A 5,411-nucleotide genomic window follows, 5' to 3' on the forward strand; every position below is an offset into this window, starting at 1 on the left:
TTTTGCCATTGTGAGTGTATTAGTGTAAAAAGTAGTGACATTCGTGTAATAATAATGAAAATGTATAAATAATTTTATGATGATATGAGTATTTATGGAAATAAAACTATTGATTTGAGATGAACAAAAATGATAAATAAAAGTATTATATTGGGGCGGATGGAGTATAATTATATATATATATATATATTTGAATATTTCTAAGAGATAAGCCGGGATTCGTTCACCATCATTTTTAGATTAGATAATTTTTTGGTATGCAATGAATAATATAGGATTTTGAATTTGGTGGGTAATAATTAATATTTTTTTTCGTCCCACTTTAAATGGCCTCTTTGGGGTTTTATAATAGTTTAAAAAATAATAGTATTTGGGTAAGATATTTTGACATTTTTGCCTTTTGATTTTATGTATAAAATAATTGTATGTATAATGGTATATTTGTAATTTATATAACAGTTAAGGGTATTTTTGTATTAGTGTATAATTATTTTTACTAAAATATGAAATTGTTACTTTAGAGTAAGACGAACGAAAATTTAAAAAAAAAAAAAAGTACTTTGAGTTGGGACGGAAGAAGTATAATTAAATAAATAAACTAAAACTTATATTAAAAAATTTAAAAAATTAAATTTACAATCACTTATACATCAAAATAACTACGAGTATTTACGAAGAGATTTCAGATTTTGGTATCGATTGATAATAACATTTATACTAACTTTCGTAAACGCATATCTTTCTAAAAGAGTAACTAAACAATAATTTAATAATTGATATGAAATAAGTATAAAACTAATAAATTGACGTCGATGTGTATTTGCAATTTTAGTAATAATTATTATTTTTTTTTTTTGGGTACGTCAATTGACCCGCCTTGCCTAATATTGGAATTGTAATAGGTGAATTTGTATTAAAAATATAAAATTTTAGATTGAATATTTAATTTTTTGTAATAATTTATTAATCTTTTATAATGAGTATTTTTTTAAAAAAAATTATAAATTTTTTTTTTTTTGTTATTATTTTTTAGAAAGCGAAATTAAAAAATAATGTTGGGAAATCATAAAGGATGTGATTGATTGATTGATTGTATGGTAAAAAATGTGACATGCAAAATCCGAAAATGATACTCCCTCTATCCCACATAATTTGTCTCTATTTTTTATTTTCGTCCGTCCCACTTAACTTGTCATTTCTATTTTTGGAAATATAATTATACACTTTAATCGCATTTTAAATTTTAAATTTTATAATTTTCTTAATTTTAATTAAACTATTTACTTATCTTAATCTTAATCTATAATTATTTTTACTAAATAATAATTATTTTTACTAATACATTTCTTAATTAATTACTAATTATATTTTACCTAAATTCTCGTATCTATAATAATATTCTCATATTTTCCGGGGACGGAGGGAGTAGAATTGTTTATTGCTTTACTTTACCGTAGGAATTGAGTGTTGAATTTTTTATTTCAGCCCATGTGCTGATTATTTTAAAATTAATTATCTTAATTATGTTTATTATATAATTAAATAAAATAATCAATTTAAATGTTTTCTAACTTATTTAGTTTGCACTATAAAAAAATATTATATTTGTAACGGAATTCCGTTCTTAAAGTTTACGTAGCTAACGTAATTTCATCCCTAATTTCATCTCTAATATCATTTGTAACGGAAAAAATGAATTTAAGAATGAAAAAATCTTGTTACAAAATTGATATTTTTTTGTAATGCTGGGTGCTGAATATTTATGTCAGCACCCAATCCCCTTAATTTGTGGGAAGTGAGCCAGAGTGGTGTTCTATTTTCTATATTTGGAGTGATTGTTCATTTTCTACTTGAATTTAGGATATGAGAATATTAAAATTTTGAATAAAAATAGTTAATATGATATTTGAAATTTTAAAATATAATAAGCTACACCTTGAAATAGAATCAATTACACAATAAGATAAAATTAAGACTAAAAGTAACTTTTTAAAAATGATATAATAGTGTGAAGGTGAAGTTATGACTATAAGATTATGAATTCAAATCTCTGAAATTTTCAAAGAATCACTAAGTGAAGCTTTGTGAAAATTTTAACAATGAAAATCAAGTTCTCAACTTAACTAAAATAATAATAATAATAATATTATTATTAAACAACATTCGATATAAATAAAAATAAATTTACATTTATGACTGAAACATGAGATTATGATTTTATTCATTTTATATTTCTAAATAACATGATTCTCTCATAACTATATAAAAAAAACTATAATATATATCACTAAAAAAAATAGTATATTTGTAACGGAATTCCGTTGCTAAAGTTCACGTAGCTAACGTAATTTTATCTCTAATTCCGTCTCTAATATCATTAGTAACGGAAAAAGTGAATTTAGTAACGAAAAAATCAAGTTACAAAATTGATAATTTCTTGTAGTGTATACATATTAATAATAATATATATAATATAGATATTTTACCATTTATAAAAAAAAAAGAAAAAAAAAATTTAAATAAAATATTATTTTTATATTAAAGACATAATTTTCTATATCTAATAAGTTCAGGTAGTTCGTTATATTATAACTCTATCCCAAACTTCCTTGTTGAACCGTTTTTTTGGATCTTTATTTTTCATTTTTGGTGCATCTTTTATATATATATATATATATATATATGGGTTGAAACCAGATATTTGAACTAATAATAATACAATTATTTATACTTAAGATTCTTGTAAGATTCTTAGGTCTGTTTTTCTAGACCAGGTTTGAAAAAACTAATGTCTAAGGATTGTCTAAGGCGATGGGAGTCAACCAATTTGACGGGAACTCGAACTGAGGAGCTTGCAGTGCGCGGATCGTCGGCCCGTACCCGAAAGTGTGTAAGGTTGTAAGCCATCGACTAACCAAGGTATGCCTCTACTCGAACATTCTTTTTGCTGTCCAAGACAAAATAGGCTTGATTTGCATTTTTTATATTTAAAAAATCCCGATCTAGAACGATTACGGTTAACACCGTAGGCATCGGCGATTGAATGTTAAATCTGCAGCGAAGAATGTTGGTAGATGTAAAGGGTTGTTGTCGAAATTTGTTAGAACTACTTTATGACGATTTGAATAGGGTTTACGGTAAAACTTTTAGAGCGCGCACAAACCTGAAGTTCGGGATTTACACGGCGGCATAATGGTCGAGGGTGTGAGTCAACTCATTTTAATGGCAAATTCAATGCATTCAAAAATATTCTTACTAGATTGTTTTCCTCGTGGGGGAGGGTGGTTTGTAATGATTACAATGCCTTCTTTGCTTTTGGGAGACAGTGCGTTGGGGGGTAAGCTATATCTTAGCAGCCGAATTTTTATTTCTCAGCCTATACGACTTATGTGATTTTCGCTGCGGTGAAAAGTTTAAGAGTATGGGATAAAGTAAAGTATGTCATATGCTTCTTCCGAGTCTTGTCTGTAGTGACTTGTTTTTTATTAAAGTTGGTTTAAAATTGTGTTGCCAACGTTGCCCAATCTCGGGGTTAACAGAAGCCCCAATTAGTCTCCAACCAAGCAATTTATGGTGTCAAAGGTAGTTGTGTGTACTAACTTGGTGACGATATAAAGGATATCAAACTCTGCTTCGCGGTTGCATTTGAATATTGTGGGTTAATTGATATTGCAACCACCGTCTTGATATTTCCTATGACTTAGCTAAATATATGTCCCGTTTGTGTTCTTACCGAAATGTTGATAATGGAGTATCAGCTTGTTCATATGCAGGCACGGTGTTCTTACCGGAGTTGGGTTGGTGCTAGGCCAACTCCCATGAATTGGCCGGTGTCAAGCCATCCGAGGTTGAATATAGGTTAAATGGATTGAATAAACTACTTATGTCAACAATGTTCATATTCTTTTTCGGAAGCCCTACTGAAAGAACTCTAGAGTTAAGCGTGCTTGCCCTAGAGTAATTTGAGGATGGGAACTCTAGAGTTACGCGTGTTTGCCCTAGAGTAATTTGAGAATGGGTGACCCCCTCTTGGAAGTCTTCTAGAGTATGCGTGAGTGAGGACAAAAGCGCAATCGAATGACTCGTGTTAACCAGTGGGGCCAGTCTACGATCCCGACACGTCTGGCTTTGCGTGGCTTGCAAGCTGGGTGTCACACGCGGATTGACGAGAGACTCTGTGTCATTGAGTCTAGAATGGGCAAACCCCCAAGTGCAGATAATCAACCCCCCCTTCCTGTTGACTGGCTATGTCAAAACAAGGGCATGGGATTTGCGAATTTCATCTTCTTACAACCATTCATTATTGAGGTTATTGTAGAGTACATTTACCTTATGTTGTCTCATCGTCATTCTAACATTTCATCATTCCAATAATTGTAAGCGAAAATATGCTTCCGTTCGAGGAACGACACCCAATGGGTCATGAACACCACCGGCACATTGAATTTATCAACTTGAACAGTATACAGATTGTATGGGTGCAACATCGGCCCGCAAGTTTGGGATCAGATACGTATGCAATTCCTTAAGAAAACCGGTTGTACATTTGAGTTGGAGCCACTGAAGGAGAAGTTCAAGCGGATTAAAGTATTGTATTTTGTTTTACGTGACCTCGTTGTTCTCGAGATAGGCTTTCGTTGGAATTCGACCACGTGACTCATTGATGCACCTGACGAGGAGAAAGCATCATGGTTAACGGTAAGCGCCGAGTTCAATAATCCATGTTTTTTTTATTGTTTCTACCTATCACAAAGATGAACCCATGTCTGCTACAGACACACCCCCGACACAACCATCTACTGATGCAGTCAGTCGCCCACTATGACCACCATCACGAGATGTGGGGATCTGCGAAGAGTTCTGGCTGACGGGTCATTGCATCTCCGTCCCGGGGACGGCGTTCATTCTGTGCCTACGATCTTTTGTTGTTCACAAACCACGTGTCATTCTCTTACTTCTGCATTCCTTCATTCCAGTCCCGAGTTACGTACGATATTTCTTCTTTTCACAGGTTGTTATCATCTCTTAATTCGTTGTACATGCATTTCTTCGTTACAAAATAATATTGTGACGCTTTCCTTTACACCGTAGCTCGTGTGCAGTTTCGAGTGGTATGTCGTAAAATTACATGAGACGACGACGGCCTAGAAAGAGCAACACAATGGAGATATTGAACTATTTGTATGTAGTTACGATGATCATGCGAAAATTTTTGTTCCAATTCACTGAAGCCCTTAGGCCATCTTCAACCCATCATCTCCATTTATCCAGTTTTAACTCCAAATATGCAGTTGCTACAGTAATTTTACTTCAACCATAACTCTATTTTTTACTATTATTCTTCAAATATTCAAATTTTCCTATTATTTTAAACAATTTTTTATTTTTATAATTTAAAATAAAATTTTAAA

General features: G+C 31.3%; 1 long non-coding RNA gene across 2 annotated transcripts; it reads left to right on the forward strand.

Annotated features, from left to right (window-relative positions):
* Positions 1-2,683: 2,683 nt before the first annotated feature.
* LOC127247849 (uncharacterized) lies at positions 2,684-5,197 on the forward strand. Of its 2 annotated transcripts, XR_007837935.1 has the most exons (4): positions 2,684-2,919; positions 3,774-4,698; positions 4,776-5,011; positions 5,092-5,195. It is a non-coding gene; the product is annotated as an uncharacterized LOC127247849 (long non-coding RNA). The 2 variants fall into 2 exon arrangements; XR_007837934.1 differs by having other exon boundaries at positions 4,776-5,197.
* Positions 5,198-5,411: the final 214 nt, after the last annotated feature.

Source organism: Andrographis paniculata, unplaced genomic scaffold (assembly GCF_009805555.1).
Source record: "Andrographis paniculata isolate CXL003 unplaced genomic scaffold, ASM980555v1 Contig32END, whole genome shotgun sequence".
NCBI classification, from domain to species: domain Eukaryota; kingdom Viridiplantae; phylum Streptophyta; class Magnoliopsida; order Lamiales; family Acanthaceae; genus Andrographis; species Andrographis paniculata.